Here is a 26,032-nt window from a genome sequence, read left to right as displayed (position 1 = left end):
CAACAGACCCTGCAAAGATCGAAAAGATTGCAGCTCTGACAGCACCCACCAACCTCAAACAGTTGAGGGGATTCCTAGGCCATGTGGGTTACTACAGAAGGTTCATAGCCCATTTTGCAACAAAGGCAACCTCCTTGCACAAGCTTCTGAGGAAAGATGCAGAGTTTACTTGGACGGAAGAATGTGACAAAGCCTTCCACACTCTGAAGCAGTGTCTGATAGAGGCGCCCATCCTGCAACCTCCTGATTGGACGAAAGAGTTCCACGTACACACTGATGCATCAATTGAAGGCTTAGGTGCTGTCCTCTGCCAAAAGGGCTCCTCAAAGTTGGATCAACCGATCTATTACGCAAGCCGAAAAGTCACTGATAGGGAACGGAACTATACAGTGACAGAGCTGGAGTGCTTGGCAATGGTGTTTGCCCTGGAGAAGTTTCGCCACTACCTCCTATCCACCCACTTTAAATTTTATGTGGATCATGAGGCCCTGTCCTTCTTGATGAACAAAGCAGATGTGAAAGGACGAATGATGAGATGGCTCCTTTTATTCCAGGAGTTCGACTTTGAGGTGATTACTAAGCCTGGTCGTTCCCATGTTCTGGCTGATCATCTGTCGCGTATCCCACAAACTGCAGACGAGGAGCGGGATGATCCAGACCTCCCTGATGCTTCCCTATTCTTGGTAGAAACTGTAACTCCGTGGTATGCAGACATTGCCAATTTGCTGGCAACCCAACAGTACCCTCCTGGTATTTCTAGTCGGGAAAGGAAGAAGCTCATGCTAGAATCATCCCCCTACACCCTGCTAGGTGGTGCACTGTACAAGAAAGGCAAAGATGAAGTACTCAGAAGATGTGTTGCCGGAGATGAGGTTGGGATTGTTCTGAAGGCTTGCCACGACGAGCCATGTGGAGGTCACTTTGCAGGAGAAGCTACAGCCAGGAAGGCTCTGCTAGCAGGATATTGGTGGCCTACCATTCATAAGGATGCCTATGATTACTGTAAAAGATGTGATGCTTGTCAAAGAATGGGGAAACCCACGAAGACAAGTGCCATGCCATTGCAACCTATCCTTCCGTTGAAGCCGTTTGAGAAGTGGGGCATTGACTTCGTAGGTCCAATCGATCCTCCTACCAGAAGGAAACAGAACCGATACATCCTCGTATGTACGGATTATGTCACAAAGTGGTGTGAAGCTAAAGCCCTCAAGCGGGACGATGGTAACAGCGTAGCCCTGTTTATGTATGAGAATATCATCACCCGTTTTGGCAGTCCCTTAGAGCTGGTAAGTGACAGAGGCACTCATTTCCTTAACAAAGTCATGGAAGAGTTGACAGAGTTGTATAAGATCCGCCATCGCAAGTCCACTCCTTATTACCCCAGAGCCAACGGCCAAGTCGAGGTCACGAATCGCATCCTCTGCTCGATTCTGACATGAACAATTGCCTCACATCGTCGTGATTGGGACGATCGACTTACAGAGGCCCTCTGGGCGTACAGAACCTCTCATAAAGCAGCAACAGGACAAACACCCTTCCAGTTGGTGTATGGTACAGAAGCAGTTTTTCCTGTTGAACTGGAACTACCCTCTTTGAGAGTGGCGATCAAAGAGCGTTTGGGGGATGATGATTCACTGCAACGCCGTCTCCTGCACTTGGAATGTTTGGACGAAATTCGTCGGATGGCTCTACAGTGCATGGAAGCCACGCAAGCTCGACCCAAGGCTTACCATGATAGTTTCATCAAGCACAAGGAGTTCAAAGAAGGTGATTTGGTCCTAGCCTATGATTCACGCTTTGGCAAGTTTCCTGGCAAGCTCCAACAGCGGTGGATGGGCCCCTATACGGTACTTGCTGTCAACCCTAATGGCTCTGTCCAAGTACAGACCGTTGATGCCTCTGATGATCCCTTTCTGATCAATGGATATCGCCTGAAGAAGTACTTCCCTCCTTGGGGATCTTGACAATTACGGTCACTTGATCTTTTCCCTCGTTGGCACGGCACTGTACTTCTTATGATGCTACTTCTGATAGCCGTTCTTCAATCACTCCTGCTGAAGTGGATGCAACCCTCTGTCCCCTCAAAACCCCCTTTCAGCCTTGATCTCTTATCCTCTATTTTCCACCAGCGACAGTGGCGAGGTGGGTTCTGACACATGGTCTTTCCACCATTCCCTTGTTCAATTTGAAGAAAAGAGAACAAAAAAAAAGAAGAAAAAAAAACATATCGGTCATGGGAGAAAAGGACTTAGGTCCCTGTCATGCCGACCTATCCTTCGAGAAAAGGTGGAAACACCCTCGGGAATAGAAAAAAAAACAAGAAAAGAAGAGAAAAAAAAAAGAAAAAAAAAGAAAAAAAACAAAACAAATCTGTTATGAGAGAAAAGGAAGCAATTCCCTGTCATAGCAGGCCTCGTTCCAAGAAAAGGTGGTAAACACCCTTGGGCGGGAAGCTGGCTGTGGAAAAGGTGGTAACACCCAGCAGTCCAGAAAGCGGATTCATTGATTGATATCCCTCGGATCCAATTCCGAAGCTGTCTCCCTTGGTACGCTGTGTCATGGGTCTTTCTGCAAAGTGACTACCTGTCCTCTAGCAGACGACATATTCCTATCCAACACAATGTTCGAATTTGATGGCTACCTCCCTGGGTACGCCTCTTCCACAACTGCTGACGCGATCTTCATCGACAACCCCTTGAGTGATGTGAGCTTTCATCCTAACCGGATGGGGAAGTGAGTATGGTTGCCCTCTGTATCTATCAACAGAGCGTGAGATAGAGGGTGGGGCGAGAGACCAGTCTTTTCCCTTCAAATCAAATGAGAGGTGAGAAGTGTGAATGAAGTGTTGCACGCACGGAATGGGCCTCTCAAAGCACAAAGCACAATTTGTTTCTGTGCACTGCACTATAAGGCTCCCTGGCCTTCATTCTCGCACCATATGCCGGCACAGGGCGGGATGCACAGTTGCACCATCAACTGCGCACAAGGCATACACCCTTTGCACAAGTGATTGTGAGGATTACATCAATGGGTTTCAGGAAAAGGCTGCCCTTCGGTATCTATCAACAGAGCGTGAGACAGAGGGTGGGTTGAGTGTGACTGGAGTTTCTTCAATCAATTACCGAGAGGTGAGATTGAGGGACGTTACGACACTTGGAGTCAGGTATGTTCCCGTTTCCCTATGCACCCACGGGATGGGTCTTTACCGTCATCACAAGACACATCACCCTGTTCTGTACACTGCACTGTAAGGCTCCCTTGCCTTTCTCCTTGCACCTATGCCAGACGGGTTGGACGCACTAATGCACCATCAACTGTGCACCCTGGCATACTCCCTTTGCACCATTCCCCCCTTGTTGATTCCTCAACCGGGTATGAGATATGGGGTTCCATCATTCTTCCTTGAATGATATTAGTCATGGGGCGAGTGACTGTTCTTTCATTTCATTTGAGTGACTGTGAGTTGAGTGCAATATCCCTCATCATCGACAACGAATTTCCTACGATTCCTTCCATCAGCTACCTCCCTGGGTACGGCCGCGTGGTCTCTGCCATGATGAACGTGTGCCAAGAAGATGCCTTGGTCCCTCCAGCGCCGACAACAACACTGGACGTGCCATCGACACTCAACCTTGATTCTTGACGAAACGGGCCAAGTTTTTCTAACCCTACAACTTCTGTTTCTTAGTGACGGTCATGTTTTAAGTGTGGGGAAGTTAGTGGATGATCCGTGGCATGGTCCTAGGTCCCTGTTGCTCGGTTAACCCTATCCGTTAAGGTCTTAAGTGTGGGGACGCGTCCCTGCGCGTCTACATTGCATACCCTTCTGCATATGCCTTATCTTGCTCATGCATGTATGCCTTGCCTTGCTTTTACCCTAATGGGGTTCCCTCCCACCCACCCGGTTATGTTCCACCCATCCTTGGGGCTATTTCCTGGCAATTTTCCTTCATTCCCTGATTTTGAGGTCCTGCTAAGTGAATGCATCCTACGTTCACCAAAATCCAAATCCAACCTTATAGCCTTGTTCCTCCCATTGAACGGTCCATTTTTCCTTTTTACCTACCCCTGTTCCGGTGCACGGTTTTCGAGTTATTAATTTTTGAAACATTTTACGCAATTTAGATGGTTTTCCATGTGAACGCGCTTTTCTTGCTTCGGAACCATGATCTGACGTCATAGCCCTAACCCACGCTTCTTCCCTAACATTTTTTCTTCTTATTCCGTATCATTTCGATACATGGTTTGTCCGTTATTAATTTTCCGGGTTTTCACGACTTTTTCGTGCGTATTTTTGACATTTTTCCATGTGAACCTGCTCTTTTTGCATCGGAATTCCAATTTGACTTGACAGCCGTGTCCCCCGTGCCTTCCCCTACCTTTTTCCTTTTTCCTCCACCCTTTTTCGACTTCCGGATTTTTACTTATTAATTTTTAAATGAGTTTTCGGGGGTATTTTTGGAGTTTTTCCCATGTGAACCCCTCCTATTTCCGCAGGAACTGCGTTTTAATGTGATAACCCTGTGCCACCCCTTCCTGCGGCCATTTTTCCTTCTTACTGCATGTCATTCCGATAAACGGTTCGTCCGATATTAATTTCCGATCCCATTTTCGGGTTTGTTTTTTAGGTTTTTCCCATGTGCACGCGTCTTACCTTAGTCGGAATTATGTTTTGACGTGATAGGATTGTCGGGCACATCTTTCTGCCTAGTTTTCCTTTTTGCTGCACCTCATTCCGATGCACGGATCTTTCGATATTAATTTTTAAATTGCATTTTTGGTTCGTTTTTTGTGTATTTTGCGCGTGACTGCCCTTTACCCCTCCCGGAACCCCCGTCCCGTATTTTTCTTGTTTCCCCCCTGTCGTCCTGCCCACTTTTCGTTTTTACGGTATTTCGTTTTGACATCCGGATTGGGAGTTGTTAATTTTTCTTTATTTTTACGTTTTTTCTCGCGCCCGTTTTGCGCGTGAACGCGCCCTTTTTCGATTTTATGAATCTCCACGCGCCTCGGTCGTGTCCGCGAAACCCGTACCGTCTTCCTCGCGTCGTTTCAATCCCGTCACGGCAAATTTTTTTTACCCCGCCCCGCCCCGCGCACGTGCGCGGGACGGGGATCCGCCCCCTCTTGACCCCGCCCATCCTCCCTTTCCCCTGCCCGCCCACCTTTTATTTAAAAAACAAAAAAAAATTATATAATAATAATTAAAAAAAAAACCAACGGCTACCCCCTCCTGCCAACCGTCCCTTCTCTCTCTCTTCTCTCTCTTTCTCTTTCTTTCTCTCTTCTCTCTCTCTCTCTTTCTCTCTGCGTATCCTCTCCCTTCTCTCCTGCCCACGACTCCCTCCATCTCCACCCACTCTCTTCTCTCTCTCTCTCTCTCTCTCTGCGCCTTCTCCATCTCCACTTCCCCTCCTTGTCTTCTCCCTCTCCTCCCACTCTTCTTCCTCTCCCTCTCCTCCTTCTCCTCTCTGCCCTTCTCCTCTTCTTCCCCTCCACCCTCGCCTCCACCCTCCAGCGCCGTCCTCCTCTCCTCCAGCCGCTGTCGTACTCCTCCAGCACGTCGCGCCGTCGCCGCCCCTTCCGCCTGTGCCCGCCCACGCCTGCGCTGGACCCCGTCGCTGCGCCCGCCCACGCCTGCGCTAAACCGCGCCGCCGGTGCCCTCTGCTCGCCGCGTTCGCCGCCTTCGAACCGCCGCCGTCGCCGCCACGATCGCCCGCCGCCTCCAGCACGTCGCGCCGTCGCCGCCACTGATCGCAGCGCCCGCGCCACCTCGCCGCTGCCCGCCTGGCCGGCTCGCCGCCTGCACCACTCCCTCCTCCCTTCTTCCCCACCACCCCTACCTAAGGTTAGCTTCTAACCTTCCTTGGTATAACTAATCAACTAACCTAAGTCACATTAATCATTAACACTAACTAACCAAATCACACTTGATTTACCTGACTAGGTTAGTTAGAACCTACCTAATCACACTTGACTTACCAGACTAACCTAGGTAGACTTACCAGACTAACCTAGGTAGACTTACCCGACTAACCTAGGTAGACTTACCTGACTTACCTGACTAACCTGACTTATGACTAATGTGACTAATGTGATTAATGTGACTAAATTAATCACTCCATTAATTTTTCCCTAAAAAAATTTCAAAAAAATTTCTAAAAATTCCTTCTGTCAGTTGCCAATTTTTGGACCTTTGTCTGCTAGGAATTGCCTTCCCTATAATTTCAGAACATCCATCTTTCCTAAATTACCCTTAAATTGCCAAAAAAAAATATGGAAAAATCATTTTAAAAATTATAAAAAATTCTAAAAAATTCTAAAAAAATTCTTAAAAATTTCCCTCACCTCCCTTACTCATTTTTCATTTATTCAAACATTAAGAATCACAACTTCAAATAAAATAAAATAAATAAAAATAAAAAACCAACATAAACCAAATTAACACATCTGCTAAGGTGTTCTCATTGTTGTTTCATCAGTGCTTTTTGCTTTTCCTTTACTGGGACTCTTCTGTGCGCATTCCTGCATTTCATACACACCCTTCCAGGTATTTATTTTATGTTATTTATTTATTTATTTTCCCCCTTAATCACAAATAATTGTTAAAATAAATTCTTTAATCCACCCACAGTTTCCACGCGCATTCGCGCTCAACACACATATTTTTTTTAATTAAAATAAACCAGCCGTTCACTTAGCACGCGCTACGTGCGCTACAGAGGCACTCTAAAATTTTAATTAAAATCAACCAGCCGTCACTTGAGCACGCGCTGGCAGAAAAGCGCTCCACATCACCTTAAATTATAATCAATGAATTGCATTTAGAGACCCAGTCGGGAATCGAAGTTCGGGAATCGTATACAAGCACCGTTTAACCTAATAATTGGTAATTAAATTTATAATAAGGAACCGCCGTTTTCTTATTAAGGTTTATCACCTAATAAAAATTCACCCATTTTTAATAATTGATTACAATCAACTCTTCATTAAATTAATCCCCCCTCACTGCACTTACTTCCTCTTTTTAATGAACCGTTTCGTGGGATGGGTATACGCAGTTATTAGTGTTATTTTCCATGGTCCAGTCTTGGTTCTATCACAGATGTCGTATTGATATGTGTCGGATATGGTATGGTTTTGGTTTCATGTCTTAGTTACGGTTACGGGTACGGTATGCAGTTTTTTTTTCTTTTATTGCCTGATCCGGGGTTCAGGGTGTTTGTTTGATGCATCGCATGAAGCTTTCGGTCGCATTTGTCTCGAGGTCATGTCAAATTTTTTCTAGGATGTGGTTTGCCTGGGGTTAGTCGGTCGTGTCACGTTTTTATTGGTAATTCTCTTATCCTTGGTTTTTGTCTGTTGCTTTGCAGGCATTCTGTGTTTGTGGTGTGTGTGTAACCATCTGAATGGCGCCTTCTCATGCTCCTCCCCCTATCCAGTACGTCCCACTAGTTAGTAGGGATTACTCGTCCCTACTTACTTTTGAGCCCCTCACGAAGGCAGGACTTGCTGCTTTTGTGGCCACTCCTTTTCCATTACTTCCTGAGGATCCGTCCGTATGTGATGAGTTCTTGGCCTCTTACAGCAAGAAGACAGGAGTAGTCCAAGGCATGTCTATGACATTGACGTCTCGAGGCTTAGGGAAGGCTTTGTCCTTACCCTTCAAAGGAGAACCTTTTGTGACCACTCGTCAGCTCTTCTCTAATGAAGAGATTCTCAAACTGTTGCAGAAGCAGACAAGGGAAGTCCTTGATGTTAAGAAAGTGATAAACTCTTCAGGAGTTTCGTTTTCTATGATTACTGATCCCGTCTGGAAGACGATGTGCCAGTTCCTTCAGGACAGGTTCATGCCTGCCAAAACGCCATCCCACTATTTGTCCAAAGAGCTTTTCACAGCTTCCAGGATGGTGCTAAAAGGAGTTGCCATTGATTGGAGCACATACCTCCTTACTAAGATGGATCAGCATTTTGTTAAAGTCACGAGGGGTAATGTTACCAATGTTACCTATGGATCCTATTTGTCTGCCTTCTTGACCTATTCGGGTTTACAGAAGACTGTGCCTCCACCTCCTCCATCAGATCCAGTACCTCCTCCTCCACCTTCAGAAGAGTCAGCACCTATTGACATTGAGGATGATGATTCTCCGCCTCCCCTGGTCATACAGCGTAAACGCTTGAAGAGGGTAGCGGATAAAGACCCTGCTGTACTTTCCTCAGTGCCTATCCCTGCTACTTCTGGCAGTGAACTCCCTGGGTTTCTCACTTGCAATAATCTGTTTCGAGCACATAGAGAAGGATCCTTGGAGATCTCAGTTCCTTCCCTGAACAGTCTCGTCTCAGGAGATGCCATTCCTTTCCTCTGCAAGGATATTCAAAGTTCCATTGAGTTGTCAGTTACAGCCTGTGTTCAACAGCTGTACGCATCTTTCTATGAGGAGCTCATGCAGTCCAAAGACCAGTTGCATAAGGCAACATCTGAGTTAGCTTCTGCTAAGGATACCCTAGCAGATCTATTTAAGCAAATGGAACAGCAAACCCAACTGGTTGCCATTCAAAGTGATGAGATTTCTTCATTGAAGACCCAGTTATTCGAGGCTCAGTCACAAGTTACTAGCCTTTCAGCAGAGAAGGAGAGGATGTCCAGTGAAGCGAAAGAATTCCAAGTTCTTTTAGATGACAAGCTTTTAGCTTTACAAATGGCTAATGACACAGTGGCCAACCAAGCCTCCCAAATCCAGCAGTTGCAGGATCAGCTTGCAAAGTCCCGCTCTGTTCCTCCAAGCCCTCCTGTTCCATTAATTCCTTCTCTTTCACAGCAGGACTTGGCTGCCCTACAGAGACAGGCTACTTTGTGCCCTCTATTCCAAGACAAAGTGGAAAGATTGCAGTCCAGAATGGACTTGTTATGGTCTACCTTTGAACAGTTTCAGGAATATGTTTTACCAGACCATTCTTTCTTTGTCCACTACCACTTGCAGAAGTTGGTCTTCTATATGAAGCTTTCCACGATGGATTTACCTTTTCCAGAGGATGGCTGGAGTGGGGCTTGGTCTGCTGAGTTGTTGACAGAGGTAGTTAGAATGCTCTTTGAAGATTCTGTCACGCCAGACACCATGCTGATGTCATACATGTATCTCCGAGGAGATTTGTTAATTCCAGATGAGGTAGATATGGCATGGTATGTAGGGGATGTGGTCTTACAGGCTGTTCTATATGTCAATCATTTGGAGTTGCGCATAGCTGATATGTTCCAGAGTTATTCCTCCAAAGTGGCTGATTGTCAGGATAATTCGTGGCATCCCATGATTGATTCGGTGGTCCTCAATCAAAGACAAAACACAGCTCCTACCTTTAACCAGAGTACTAACCAACTGAGGATGGATCTCTTAACCTATCTTTCCAAACATAATCCATTTGATGCTATCTTCTTTGATGCCTATCATAGACGATCTCTTTTGGGGCCTTCTGTTCCTACCCTCCTTTATTACCAACAATTGGCTCACCGCTATGCTATATATTTTTCCCTTTGTCAATCTAGTTCCCCAGTAATTTTACCACTTCTTTTCCAACCTTCCAATTTCCCTCAAATTCCTATTTTCACTTACTGTTCCTTTATTGAGGATAGGGTATTTTCCCCTTCTCCACCCTGTCCTTCACCCCTCATTAATGTACCCTCCACATTTCCTATTTATCAGTTAACCCCGTTCCTTAGTGATTCCTTACAAATTTCTGCCACTCCTTCTTTAACCTTTTCTTCCTTTTATGATTTTTCCTATCCTTCCCTACATCCACTTTCTCTTATTCCATTACCCTCTCCTAACACTTCCATATCTCAACCACCTCAGTTGGTTAGTGACTGTGCCGGTTTTGATACTCAGATTTCCAGAAGAAGGGGATGGAGTTCGGATGATTGCCTTACAGGACCGCAGATTAATTGGCCCGTAATTCCAGGGGAATGGACAGCTTCCAGTCAAGCTTATCAAAACTATGTTCATTTTGCCCAACAATATTCACAGTCTGCAGATCCCTCAGTGAGATTAACTGCTCACTTTTCTTGGTACCTGGCGTATATGCATAGGCACTCTCATACTGATTCAAAGCCTATCCCAAAGTTGTGCATGAATGTCAATGTTAGCATTGATTCTCAACAGCTGGAGATATTGTATTTTCATGCCCTCTGTTTGCCTAGCAGATACTTGGTCCTATTGGAAAGGATGTGTTGTCTCCAATTTTTTCAAAATCCTCCCAAAAACTTTGTAGATGAATCCTTATCTATGGATCGATTCCGACAACATCAATCTTTTAAGAGGGATCATCTTGATTGATACCTTTCCAATGTATGGTGCAAGCTTTTTAATACCAAACTCTTCTTTTTAAGGAAGTCATTCAGATGGTTGTGTTGTGTATTAGTGTTTGTGTTGTGAGTTTATTTATGTCAAACGAACGTGGTGGTTTCCTATTGGATTTTGTGTACGAGCTATGTTTTGGAGATTTGTCGAGATGAGGTCGTGGTTGGAGAATTAAAGCTGATGCTGATGAAGAAGAAGCAAACTCTTATATCCTTTACAAATTTGTGGTGATTTTTAGTTTGATAAGAGGTCTTAATGTATAAAGAGTTTTCCTTTCTTTGTATTTTTATATCAGAAACAGGTTATAAGTTGGGGTCGTGGTGGATGGATTCTTTTTGCAAAGATATTGAAAATCAAAGTGAAGCTTTTCAATGAACTTGTATTCCCTTTTTCCTGGGTCGCGAGGATGCTTCCTTATTAAGTGTGGGGATATGTTGAGTGTTGAAATGACTTGTTTTTTGGATGATTTTTGTTGTTTTTGAGAGCTGAATGATTGATTTTATGGGATGATTGATTGATTTGGAAGAGGATTGAGAGTGTTTTAGATGCTATTGATTGTGTTTTGGAAGTTCATGATGTTTGTTGGTGGTTCTGTGATGTTCTGATAGGTTCTGATAGGTTCTGTATACCTTCTGTTTTGTTCTGTTTTGGTCTGTTTTGTTCTGATTGTCTTCTGTAAGGAGGGAAGGAGTATTGATTGATGAAGAATGAGATATTGTGAAAGCTTAGTGAATGTTTTGTGAGAGTTTGGAATGGGTTGAGAATGAGTTATGAGGTTTTGATGACCTTCTGTAACCTTCTGTAGGTCTTCTGTAGAGCTTCTGTTTCTGTTCTGTTTCTGTTCTGTTCTGTACTGTCTCTGTTCTGGTACTGTTCTGTAGACTGTTCTGGAAGTGTTCTGTGGAATGTATGTGTGACTTTGGGAAAGTTTTCTATCCTTGGAAAGAGGTGAATACAAGTGCAAAAGAGCTGAAAGAAGTGGAAGAAGAAGCTGCTGAAGACTCAAGTGAAGACTAGAATGAAGTGACAGTAGTGAGCTGTGAAGAGACACTGTAGTGGCTCTGGTGACCCTTCATATCAGACATACCTCTTGGGAGGGGTATCCACGACCTAAGAGTGATTATTGAGAGTAATTTTTGAGAGATTGTAGTGAGGATATGATGTATTATTGATGGAGTGAGAGAGAGAGAGAGTCAGAGATAGCCAATTCTATTGAAACAGAGTGATTGTATAAGAGAGATTGAGAGAGAAGACTATGAAGATATTGAAGATGAATACTATGTGATGTATTTCCATTCAAAGATGGTGTACTTCTTTGCTTTCTTTGGTCTATTGATGGATTTTATGAAGATGTTGAAGAATATGGTTGATTCTATTAAAAACCGTGGGAGATTTACATGATGTTGCATGAAGATTTGTTGTGCCTGGTGTTCTTTTCTTCATTGTGATCATATGAAATATGAAAAACAAGCTTGTTGATGTTACAAGATAGATTTTCTTGCAAGAGAATTCCCTTTTCCTTGGTGTTCCTCTCGGGGCTCCACTTAGCCTAAGTGCACATGAGAGTTCTATTTTTCATTTTATCCTCTCACCTCCATAGCCAATTCTAGACATACTCAAGGCACATCATCCCATCACCTTAAACCTTGATATTGGCCACATAGGAGCCCAACATTGTGAGATTTGCAGATTTGGCACAATCTAGGATAGTTTGATACTTACGGTTGCTCTAGCCTAGACAGGTGTGCGATAGTGGCAGCTACCATGGGGTTAATATAGCCCTCCCAAGAGGGATATCCCCATCTACGAGGGCTTGGTAAAATTTCTTCTTTATTATTTTCACTGATAAAAACATTAGCTGTCATTCTTCATGGAAACCATAGCTAGAAAGCTTCAAGCTTTCTCATTTCAACTTTAATCATCCTAGAAGTCTCTAACAATGATTATAATCACTAATTAACCTTCTCTAGACTTCATTGTAGATTTGGAAGCTCCATCTCAAGGCTATAAACACTTGGTGGACATCATTAATTCTATCAAAAGAATGGCATTTTACATCTCAACCGAGGCATAAATTGTGAGATGAGTGCTTGTAAGCGCTAATGCTACATTTCTTAGTCATTACTTATTCTGATGTTAATTAGAAATCTGAATGTTGATTCTGAGATATGAATGCCATTTAGCATTTTAGCATGGTCATTAAGTGCTTATCTCATTAAGTGACATTGTAAGGCTATGTGTAAAGTTATAAACACATAGACTATATCATTGCTTCTCTCCAAATGTTATCTTGCTGATTTTTAAATAAAACATAGAGTCACTTCTCATACGTGTCAAATCTAAATAGAAAGATGCATATCAATCATGCACTTCCTCAAGCCAAGTCTACTCATGGTTTCTCACCCTCTGTGAGGTTTCCTACCATCCCGTCTCACTCATTCAACTTGTCTGCAACCTATCAAGTAAGAAGACAACCAAAGAAAAATAGTCGATGCAAGGAAACTCACTATTGTAGTCTAGATATCCATTGAGGGCTCTCAATTTCCGACAACTTTGCCGATGCATGCTATCACAAGATTCACACTTATTGCTCCTTCATTCACATGCAAAGAGTCGATCTCCCCATCACTTGTTTCTTGAAGCCAATGCAAGTCTGGCTCTTCTCTCTTTATCTCACTCTCTCTTCCAAGTCCCCTTTGGCTCTCTGTCTCCACAACAAAGTCTTTACTCTTGCACCTCTCAAATTGGAAAGATTCCAAGAAGGTGAGGGGAAGTAATGGGGGTTTGCTATAGTAACCAAGATCAAGCTCACAAGATCTCACAAGACTCTCCCTATCTCAATGAGATATTGTATGCAAGAGATGGCCCCATATAGAAGGAAACAAAACTTTGAAAGCTCGCTTTGCATTAGTCAATGGAATGGTTACAATAAGTTTTTTCTCACCATATAGATGTGACCTTTGTTTTAAGATTTGGGTTGGCCTATGTTTCAAGGGTGCTCACCACACGTGATTTCTTCATACCTACTCATAGATTCCAGTGACTAAACATCCTAACTCACTCCACTTGTGCGCCCTTAAATGCACATTAATTTAAAATTTGCACACCGGTGCTATAGAATGATTTTACAAAAAATATCTAAATATTATTGATATTAATTTTAATTCCTGATTTTTCTAGAGCACCTGATACCTTCATATTTTATTTTTCTTTTTAAACTATTGATGAGCGCTTTTTACTCTAGGCTTTGAATTTTTTCAGTTGGTTGTGGTCAGTGTATCTTCAAGATGTCACTTTTGGGTTCTCCTTGATCCTTCCACATATCCTACTTTTCATTTTCTTTGACACCTATTACTCATTTTTGTATGTGCTCATTGCTTGTTTCTTGCCTTTGTAGATCTTTTGTAGAAAAGGTTAACATTACCCCCCTCCTAGACAAGTGCCAGAAACCCCTTGGCAACTGTGAAGGTAATTGGGACTTGCATAGAATGGTTAGAGGAAAGGTAAGATGTCACGGGGTGCTGACAAAGGAAGGGGTGGTTTTTTGTGGTTTCTCTCGTTCTTCAAAATACTTGCAAGAAAAAGTTGTATGTGGTGAGTGGGGTATAAGTGGGTGGATGTGTGATTAGGAGATGGGTCTTGCTAGGTAAACTGAAATTCCCTAGGTCGAAAGGACCCAATTAGTGAGAGGTTTGGGTGCAACAAGATTGTGTTTAGAGTGACAGGTTTACCAATTTCTTGGGATGTCTTGCCCTTGAGGACCTTAAACGAGTGGGAGGGAAGTGGGGGTTGAAATAAGAGGGAAGAGGGTTTTCTAGGTTGAAAAGAGGCTAGTAGATCACGTCTATGGGCAAATTTCCATGTGGAAATCCCTAAGAGTATTTTTTAAAAAATCAACTATTCCCTATCTCTCCTTTGAACTTGGGTTGATGGAAGTAGGGACTTCTTGGATTTCTCAAGGAAGGCCTTGCTCATCATGTATCTCTTAATCAACAAGCAGGTATTCATTGTTGTTGAGGGAAAGAAGGGATGATTGCAACTAGTGAATCAACTTTCATTCATGTCTTCCAAAAGGTTCAAGCAATGCATACATAGCATGGTAGCTTAAAGTATGAGCCTTGCCATGGCATTCCCATCTATTCCTACATTTATATTAAAAAACAAGGGGTGGAGTCCCCCTTCCTCAACTACTTTATTTTAGCTTAGCAACATCATCAAGAGTTTTAGATAGTTACATGTTGTCGGAAAGACTTGATTTGGCAATTTTGAAATGTGTTTACAAAGTTCTTGAATGAAGGAACTAGGTCCCACTCTTGAGACAACTTGAGGTACGCCTCGACTGGCTTTCACGTTGAATATTAGGGGGAAGTGGTACCTTACATGTGTGTTTGGGTTGTAGTCAACACCATGCCTTTGTGGGTAGGATAAATGCATTGGATCTCCTCTTTCCTCAGGTAGTTCTCCAAAAAAAAGTCATCCATGCCTCATTGCTCTTCTCCAAGATAGTTTGTCTCCAATCTAGCTATGACTCAAAGCCAAGCACTAGTCTAGGCTTTTCAAACACCTTATTCTGCTAGTACCTTGTCTCCTCTCCTCAACACGAGTCGCGATCTTGTAACTTTTGATCCAGCCATCTCCTGTAATACTATCCCAATCTCAATCACCTACTTCATGATGTTCATTGGGTGTTTTTGCTTGAGCTTTGCCATTCTATTGAAAAAAAAGGTTATTAGTACATCCCATGACTTCATTCTTTCTAGGAATAAGAGATCTTCTTCTCATTGTATGTTGTTTTCTTGTGATTCTCTTAGGAAGTACACCTTTGGCACCTATTGTGACTCTCATTAGGGGAGTTTTGAGGTCTTAAAAATTCCCTTTAGGATGTAGAGAGAGAGAGTGTGCTCTATGCTAATGAGAGCAAAGCCTTTGTGAGGGAGGTTCTATTTTTAAAAATACAAAGAATGATTTTATAAATAGAGATGGATATAATATTACTACAAATTTTTATTACGAATATCTATTTTTATCATCTCATAATTGTGATTATGACATCCTTTAAATTAATGACATAGGTCTCGACTACTTTGCATTAATGACATATTTGGGATTGTTTGATAATGATAATTGAAACTAAATTCAAATGATCAAAAAGCTTAGTATTCATCTTTTTTCCCTCCCTTGTTTTGCGGTTCTTATCTCTCTCCTTCCTTGGTGGTTGTTTGTTTCTCTCTCCCCCCTCTCTTTGCCATGAATACAAAAATTCAACCTTCAACAAGGCGCCCAAGCTCTGAAATCACATCCATATATGTGTTTAATTCATTCCAAATAGATAGAAGATGGATTCCTATCATTATTATAGCAAAGGTACTTGGATTATTATGCAACAAGGAAAAAAAAGAAAAAGACAAAGAGGTGAGAGCTCCTTTATCTTTGTTTGGAAGGGTAGGATCAAAGATTTTAGACTTGGAGTGAGCAAGAAAAGCATTAAAGATATTTTAGTACAACATGCCTTTATGCACAGAGAGTTGCATTTGGAACCCGAAGTTTCAAATCTTCCATTGCATAGACTAAATTGTAAGTATTTTATTCTCAATGTTTTTCTTTTATTAAACTTGATATTAGGCTTTATTGTGATAAGTTTTGTTTTTACTTGTAGATATCTATCCTTCTAATCTTGAGGAATGCTAGCCTATTGAGTCTATTTATAGTGGCGATTAATCGCCAAGACCCACGGACCTCTTATTGCTTCAAGTGTTCCAAGCTGAGCACTAATGACTACCTCTCACATAGCCAGATGCACTATCTATCTATGAGTGTAGTGAGCTTACCTCCATGCCAATCGAGTTACCTCCTCTCCCGCGCACTCCGATAGCTCCACGATCCAAGTGCAAGCTTCACGCTCCAAGCTCCATTGCCGTGAGCAAGAGAAGAGAAGAGAAGAGAAGAGAAGAGAAGAGAAGAGAAGAGAAGATGGAGAGCTTCTCCACCCCGGTCCCTCACCCTCACACACTCACTCCCTCACACTCTCACACTCCCTCTCTCAAGCACAAGCTCAAGCAAGCAAGCAGAAGAAGAAGAAGAAGAAGAAGAGGAGAGCCACTTTTGGCCACACACAAGAATGAGCTTCTCATTCACTTTTCAACTTTATATACAGAAAACTAAATCCATTTTGGGTGGTCATCCCCTTATCCCTTTTTTACATGGTCGGCTATTGCCTATGCCCTTTTTCCCCTTGTCCTCCTATCTTCCTAGCTTCCTTCCTATCACTCATCTACCTTTACAATTTGCATGGGTGAGAGCCCAACGCTCTTTAAAATAAATCCCGGTGCACCTTGCACTCTTTTACATGAGTATTAACTTGCACTCCTCTTGTGCACCTTTCTCTTTGATTTAGGACTTTTCTACACTTCTTGTGTTTCCAGATTCTTCTTGGTGTGCCTTCGTCTTTTGTTTCACTTTTGCTTTGTTCTTGCCTTCTGCTTTAGATTTTTCAACTTTTCCACCTTGTTCGTTTGAGGGTTAACACTATTATTGATATTCTTGATGTTATGCATGGTTTCATTGGAGAAGAAAGGTACAAAGCATGAGAAAAACATAGCTCATAGAGAATGGAATATTTTTTGACCATTATTAGATTATCCCTATGTATGATGGCCAATGGGGAGCAATATCCTCACTTACTTTGCCTGATTTTACAAGCCTTGAGTGGTATTTACCAAGTCCATCCACTAGTGAGAGCTATACATGTAAAATATTTTTTGAGATATAGAAAATATTGAAACCTAATATCTCAAGTAGGCTAAGAAAGATTACTTTATTTATGCCTATTAATATATTTATTAATTTTTTTTTCATGTTGAGATACAAAGATCAAAGGCATGGTATTAGTTAAGAGGTTGGCATATATATGACCATGTCCTAAAACTTGTTGATGAGGGGTGGGATACAAGGATAGAAGGCAAGATAACTTGTAAGATAGATCAAGACTTTATTGCTTGCAAACACATGCTTACTACTCAAAAATTCATCCTTAGGTTTTATTATAGTAGATGGCATTATGTTGGTAATAGTTTTGTTGCTATGGATTAGAATCTTGACGATTTTAACAAAGATCCTATAGTAGACATTGTTGTTTGGATCAATGAGGATATTATCATAATAGGAAAGTTTAGATCATTATGTACACTACATAAAGTGAGGTCAGATTTATAGAATAAAGATATCAAATTGCCATGTTCATTTGCATTCCAACTTAACAAGAAACAAGTAAGTTTATACATTAAGTCATATATAGTATATATATATTTAATTTAACTTATTGAATGATAAATATCTATGCTAATTTTTTTGCAGATATCAAAGAGAAGAGAGAGAAAGATACAGTGCAAGGACATTGAAGAAAGGCAACCCACTAGAAGTTAGTAGATAGAGTGTTCTTCACAACCTATGCTTTAGAAACCCTTCGAAGTTGTTATCTCAAGATAATGGCACTATGGCAATCTTCAGAAGAATAAGTTTTGATACCTTTATGATTGAATATCTTCCCCTCTACAGTGGAATGCAAGTTGAATTCAAAAATGTTGAGAAGAAGAAGGTAGAAGAAATGTTGGCAAGAGATTCCTCAAGAGATTGAAGCCCTTCTAACTCTGTTTTGTTGAGTACAAACAAACTGGGTGGAGCTAACTCCCTAATGAATGATGTTATTAAAGTGAGCAGTGCGATCGAAGACAAGCCTCTCTCACAACTTGTTAATGAGACATTAAGGAGTACCGGTTAGGGAATTGACTTTGTCAATATTCAACAAAAAATGAAAAATTTAATTGTTCTACAAATATGACTCAACCAATACACGAACAAAAATAAAAACAACTATGCCTCTTGTAGCTCAAGTACTCCTAAAATCAACCTCAAGGTAGAGCATTGACAACATCAAAATATGAAATCTTGAGTCCAATAATAAATAGGCACTTCGTACCTCTTTGGGGTATGATACATAAATTTTTTATTTTCGAGCATCAAATTGTTGCAAGGTTTTTCCACCATACACAAATATCCATTCACAAGCATGGGACCCTCGACTCTCCTAAAACACAAAGTTGAGTAATAAGAGAAGGGTTCTTATCTCTTCACAACTCTATCCTTATATAGTCTTTCTCTAACATGAAAAGCTTTAATTGCTTTTCATAGTGTTTTGCTTTTCTAAAAGCAAAAAAAAAAGGCTTTAGGATTTTTGTGTTTTAAAGTCTTTATGCTTTTGTTTTTAAAAAAACAAGTCACCAAGTGATGTTCTTCTTCAAAGAGTTTGCCATTCCTTTAATTGCATACATAGATGAAACCCATAAAGTTTTCCAGGTATGTCCTTCATGTGGAGCTACTTACTTGATATGAAGATGCTCCCCGAGCCTTTGCATCCCCATGGGCATAGTAGGAGATTTGAGAAATGCTTCCCAAATGAAATTGAAAGCACCAATGTGTATCCACATTTTGAGAGTAAATAACATGCTACTGTAATGGTGAGCTTTTTCACACCACCATTTGTCACATTCTACGGCTCTTCTCCATCCATAAGGTGATGCCCTCAACCTTGCCTATGTCCACGGTCTCTATGATTATCTTTTTTAACATACAAATTCACCAACATCTTTATCTCCTTTGCAATCTCTCTCTTAGCCTACTCCTATGCCCACATGCTGTTGTTGCAATCCCATATACATTATTAAGCCTGCAATAACCTCCGGCCACATAGATGCACCCTTGAATCAACCCACAAGCACATGCTTCCCTCAACTTAGTCATCCAAGCAACCTCTTCTCAGTAATTACTTTGAGTGTCATACAACGATAACTTGGAGGTGACCTCTGACAACATTCCCATAAATTCTCCCACAGCGTACATGCAAAAATCAATTAGGAAACGTGAGAAATTGAAGAATGATCTTAGTAACAACATAGGAAGAGGTATCCATTTGCACTAAAATTGTTGGACCAATTATCCATAACAAGCTTGGACTATTTAGCTCATGTTGATGTCCTTTCTATTTTCGATACTCTTCATAAGAGTTATCATGCCACCAATGGATGTAAACTTAATTTGCTAATGACTTTCAGCCCTTTTAGAAGACTCCCTTCCAATACATCTACTTCTCTCAATAATTCATTGTCATCTTGTGCATGCTTCCACCGTGACAATCATCAGATAGTATGGGCTTCTCCCTCTTCTTCAATCCAATGTATAGTATTATCAATCTCAAAAAATAAGGACTACAAACACTCTAGATCATTGTAGGTTAAGCCATAGAGCATTGAACTTTATCCTTTGCATCTTTATTTCTAGAGCCTTAAACAATCCAATGTCTTTAGACTAATGTAATGAACATGGACATCTCCATCTTTATCAATATCTTCCACACTAGCTTTTGGACACAACCCTAGCACGAGAAAGTTTTTTTGATATACTTGCTTCTAATTTGATGCAATGTATCCTAGAAAAAATATGCCAATGAAAATAAACTCCATCCTCAACCATATATGATTTGAAGAAGTGCAAAATTGAATCCATGCTATGCAATCAAACAAGCAATTGTCCACATGGAAAAATGGATGCATAGGAAAAATTGACTACCTAGCCTATCTACATATGCCAGTGTATCATGAAAAATGCAAACATAGTTCCTAAATTAGATTAAATCCTTTGTTGAAAGATATGACACATGATGTATTCTTTAGGAAGAGATGCTTTGTATCCCATAAGCACAGTGAGGAGAGTGGAACAACCCAAAGGCTATGTAAGCATGTAGTTGGTTCTTATTTCAATGCAATGCTATTGTACTTTGTACTTCCAATCTGTGTCCTTGTCATGTTCTACTTGCTGGAGCTATATATAGCTCACCCTATCTAGACTAGGTCTCACCTATATATATGTAGATTGTGACCAATATGATATAGTCTTTGGGAGTGTATATGGTGTGTCTCTTCTCTCTCTATTGCATCTCTACATATCTTCTCTCTCTACATTTCAGCATGGTATCAAAGCAATATGATCGACTACAATCAATTCCTTGAAGAAGATAATTAGAAAGTACACCTATGTAGTATCTCTTCTATTCTTGATTCATGTTCTTTTTATGCTTAAATTTGATGTATTATGTATATTATGAGGATTTTATATTATGAATTTTAAGCATAGAAGAATTTTACTCGATTATCATTGATGATTCTTTAGATTGTAGATATGCCTTGCTTGGACACCCTAAAAGTTTCTATTTGGGAAACTCTTAAGGCAATTCCTTTCTCAAGAAAACCAGTTTTTGTGATGATGTGCTAGCACTCCAAGCTTTCTTCCCATCAAATTTGTGCTCAATTTGGAGCTCTATGGTAAAAATTATTCCAGTTTAGGTAAAGTGGACTTGAAACAGGAAAACAAACATGACAATAGCTTTTTGTGCAAACTTCTATGATGTAGGTTTTGTCACGATTACTCACTCTTGTGTTTCTACATTTTTGTCAAAATTAGCAAGATCATAATCTATTCTTGGCCAAAAAGTAAAGCGATAATGTTTTGAGCATTGTTTATGTATGTTGGATCAATTTCTTCTTTTAAATGTTTTGTCTATTTTGGATTGCTTTGTTCTTGTAATGAAAGAGACCTAGCTAGCTTAACTAAGGGAGAGAAGAGAGAGAAGGACTGCAAGAGAAGAAGAAGAGGAGAGAGAAAGATAGGGAGAAGAGAGAGAAATAGAGGAAAGAGAGAAAGAAGAAGAAGCCATGAAAGCTTGTGAAGGTGAAAAGAGAGATTCTTGATAATTTCGTGGTGCCTCAGAATACCCTCTTACACCTTATATACCATCAGTGTGATTGGTATATTCCCATGCCATGTTCTTGTGTCCCCCGCTCATTACAAACCATCCCGTCTCATAGAGTTTTTTTCCTCAAAAACAAGGGATGAACCAAAAAAGAAAAATGGGAGCTATCGAGTACGACTCTGCACATGATACAATGGCAATAAGCAAGGGCGGTGAGATAGAGAAGAGAAATGGGGCACCAAGGGCATGAGGTATAGAAGACCATATGGGAGGGTCTCATCTACATTATAATCCACCATTTCATGATAGACAAGACCTTGGATGGGGTGGACAGCATGCTATCCCGTAGGGGTCTGCTGTAGGAGATCAACCATAACTTTGTGTAAAAACTTCGAACGGGACAAGTGAGATGTCGCTACGAAGCCCACGAGATGTACTTTCAGCCCATGTGGGTGAAGGGGGGGGCTAAAAATACTTCATGACCAAAACTGTTGCAGAACAAATGGCTATCTAGAAGCAACTAATGTGCTGTCCAAGACAGTATGGCTGGAGAAAAACATCCATAACTTCCTCTAGGAAACTTTGATTGGGGCAAGTGAGGTGTTGTCATGGAGCCTTGAGGTGTACTTTTAGCCCATGTATGGAAAGTGGGGCTAAAAATGTGTCAGGACCAAAACTGGTGCAAAATAGTTGGCTATCCAGATGCAGACTGCAACCCAAAAAGTGTGGTTAAGTTCCAGCCACCCAACAGGTCTCCTTGAGGTGTGGAAACCCATTCACGATAGAGGCTAGGTGCCAAGAAGCTTCCACTATTGGTAGGCCTTGCCATTTGATCAAGTATTCATGAATAGAACAGGTATGGAGTTGCTTTTCACACTGCCCAATGACCACTTTGGGAATATACTGAATAAGGCCCTCCTTATCCATGGGGGGTAGTTCCTCTACATATTCTTTGGGAGTGCCAATGAAAGGTTTCAATTGGCTCACATGGAAGACATTATGGATCTTAGTAGTGGGAGGGAGTTGGAGACGGTAGGCCGATTCCCCAACCTTCTTAATGATTGTGTAGGGCCCATAGTAGTGGTGTGCTAACTTGTTGCAAGAACCATCCTTGAGTGTAGCATAACGGGACTTGGGGACCTTGAGCAGTACCAATTCACCCTCTTGAAAGTCAAGGGGTCTCCTTTTTGCTTTAGCATGGAGCTTCATGTGCTCTTGAGCCCTTTTGAGATTTGTCTTGCATTGTTGAAGTAAAGCTTGCATGCGGTCCCTCTCTTCTTTTTCAAGGGGGTTGAGCTTTTCATTGAAGATCACGGTGGGGAGGGGCACCTGATAACCATACAATGCTTTGAAGGGGGAGACTCCGATGCTCGAATGAGTGGAGTTGTTGTAAGAAAATTCAGCCAAATGCAGCCATATGTCCCAAGAATTCTGCACATCATGACAAAAATGTCGCAAATAAGTCTCAAGCCACTTGTTGACTCGCTCGGTCTGCCCATCTGTTTGGGGACGATAGTCTGTAGACGGAGCCAATTTGGTCCCCATGGAGCTCAAAACTGTCTGCCAAAATGTACTCATAAATTTGGTGTCCCGATCATATACTATGACGCGGGGCAAGCCATGCAACTTAAATACATGCTCCATAAACTGAGTGGCAACTTGAGATGTTGTAAACTGAGATTTTGTAGGGATGAAATGGGCTGCTTTAGTGAGCCGGTCAACTACCACATAGATGCCATTCCAACCCTTCTTGGTTGTAGGTAAACTGGTGATGAAATCCATGGTAATGTGGGTCCATTTTCCTTCAGGAATAGGCAAGGGCTGCAATAATCCACCTGGTTTAAGAGTGCCATCCTTATTTTGTTGACAAGGCACACATCTAGACACGAAGTCTTTAACATCTCGCCATAGACCTTTCCAATGAAAGCTTTTTGAAATGCGATCATATGTTTTGAACACCCCTAAGTGGCCAACAATCGATGAAGAATGCATCTCTTCAAGTATCCTTTTGGTAAAAGGAGAGGCATGGGGAATTACAATACGGCCATGGATCCAAATGAGGCCATTGTGGAGCTGATATTAAGAGTTGTCATCCATAACACCTTGCTATAATTTCTGAAAAAGAGGGTTGAATTCAACATCAAGCAAGTAGGCCTCTTGGAGCTTTCCAATCCAATCATGGTGGAATTTAGTGATAGATGAGACCTTGCATGCCCACATGCGAGAGAGTGCATCAGCCACTATATTGTCCTTGCCATGGGTGTGGGTGATCTCAAAGTCATAGTTCTATAGGGTAGCTACCCATCTACATTGTTTGGGAGTGAGGTTGGGCTGAGTCAAGAAGTATTTGAGCACACGGTGTTCACTTTTCACTTTAAATTTACTGCCATACAAGTAGTGGTGCCACTTTTTGATAGCATGAATGACTGCCAACATCTCTTAATCATAGACATGCAACTCTCTCTCTTTATCATCCAATTTTCGGTCAAATGCTATTACACCATGTTCTTGCAGCAAGACTACACCAATACCCCGTCCACTAGCATCACACTGAATGGTAAAATCCTTTGAAAAGTCGGGGCATACGAGGATGGGGTTGAGGTGAGCAATTCTTTCAATTTCTTAAAACTCCGATCAGCTAAAGTATCCAATAAGAAGGCCTCTTTTTCCAACCTGTCAATTAATGGTGCTGCAATTGTGGCATAATGGCGAATGAATCTCCGATAAAAAGAGGAGAGGCCAAGAAAACCACGCAAGGAGGTAGTGGTAGTGTGCATGGGCCAATCTCGAACACACTGCACTTTCTTAGGGTCAACTTGGATGCCTTTCTCACTAACAATGTGTCCCAAGTACTCAACCTCTGTTTGCATGAAGACACACTTGCTTTCCCTGGAAAATAACCGGTGCTCTCTTAGTATATCAAAAATTTGTCTGACATGCTTCAAATGCTCATGTAGTGACTTGTTGTAAATGAGTATATCATCAAAGAATACCAACACAAATTGGAAAAGCCATGGTTGTAATATTTTGTTCATTAGGCTATGAAATGTGGTAGGGGCATTAGTGAGCCCAAATGGCATGACAAGGAAATGGTACAAGCCATGGTGAGTCCGGAAGGCTGTCTTAACTTCATCACCCACTCTCATTCTGATTTGGTGGTAGCCTGATCGCAAATCAATCTTGGTGAAGTAGCATGCTCCCTTGAGCTCATCAAGAAATTCATCGATTCGAGGGATGGGGTATCTATTTTTTAAGGTGATCTTATTGAGATCACGGTAGTCAATGCACAATCGAAAGGATCCATCCTTCTTCTTAACCAATAGAACTAGGGAGGCATAAGGGGAAGAGCTAGGCTCTATGAATCCCATTTCAGTGACTTGCTTAGCTACTTCCTCTTGCTCACATTTAGAGAGCCAATATGGGAGTTTATTGATGGGCTTGGCATGGGGCTCCAAGTCAATTGGGTGATCCATCAATCTTTGAGGTGGGAGAGTGGTGGGGGGTTGAAATAGGTCCTTATATTTAGCTAAAAGTGCTTTTAGTGCTACATTTTGCTTCCCTATGGTGTGCTGGTCATCAATATCCTTTTGCAAATGCAAGACAAAGTTCTGTGAGCGTTTCTTGACTTCCTTTTTGAGTTGTCTTGCTGTTATAAGCTGAAAATCTACAATTTTTTTGATGCCTTCCAAATGTACAAGCTGCCCATGCATTACAAACTCCATATACAGCTGAGAGAAGTGAGATTTTTTCCAATTGCTATAGCAAATCACAACTTAAAACAAGATCCACGAGGCCCATATCAAGGGTAATTAAGTCCACCTTTACTGCATAATTTTCGACCAACGTAAGAGACACTTGTGCGCATACATGGGAGCTTATTTCCTCACTTCCATTGGCCACTTGAACCTTAAGAGGTTGCTGTAATTCAGTAGGAATACATGTCAATTGGGAAAGAGTCAATTTATTCACAAAACTGTGTGTGTTGCCACTATATATAAGAATGTATACATTCTTGCCACCATCAATGTTACCATGTACCCGTAGGGTGTTCGCGCTCCTAGAGCCGGTCTATGCATCTATGGAGATCGAGCAAGCTGATATAGTGGTAAGTGTGGGGTGCAAAGGGTCATTCCCAAGCATGCCATCTATGGGGCAGCCTCGGGGTCAAAAGGGAACCTATCCGGTGAGTCATAAAACTAATCAGTGTCAAGATCCTCTTTGTATTCAATATTTTCAGCAAGTGTTATCATGGGAGAGGTGTCATGTGAGTCCTCTTCCAACTTGTCACTATCTTCTAACAGATACATGCTATTAAACTTGACAATGGGGTTCTTAAAGGGGCATTTGGATGCATAATCATCTGTGTACTTATCCCCACATTTAAAGCACAAGCCCTTAGCCTTGCGATCCTTGACAACCTCAGGAGGAATGAATTTTTGACCGTTAGAACTGAAGCCATTCCATGTCTTGGGTCACTTTTGGAAGGGGGTGCTATCCCAAAACTACCATATTTTCTTTTAGCATTAAAAGTGGGGTAGGTGGGGATTTTGGGATTGCCATTCCCTGCATTGTTGTTGCGGTAATTACCACCATATGGGGGTTGCCTAGTAGGGTATCTTTGCTGTCCCGAAATTGGCTGCATGCACTCATTGCAATGGTATTTCCGACCATATCGTTCAGCCAATTCTATGGTTGCAAACAAAGTGGCTGGATTTTGAGCCATTACATCAGCTGAAACATACGCATCTAGCCCATAAATGTATTTATGCAATTTGGCCTCATCACTGATGACGGCCTCTACATACATGTATAGGTTCATAAACTAGTTGGTATACTCCCTCATGGTGAGATTTTACTAATCAAACTGATATCATTGCC

Source organism: Lygodium microphyllum, chromosome 5 (assembly GCF_053477565.2).
Source record: "Lygodium microphyllum isolate KBCC chromosome 5, Lygodium_microphyllum_v1.1.10, whole genome shotgun sequence".
Classification (NCBI taxonomy): domain Eukaryota; kingdom Viridiplantae; phylum Streptophyta; class Polypodiopsida; order Schizaeales; family Lygodiaceae; genus Lygodium; species Lygodium microphyllum.
This window is presented reverse-complemented; position numbering follows the sequence as displayed.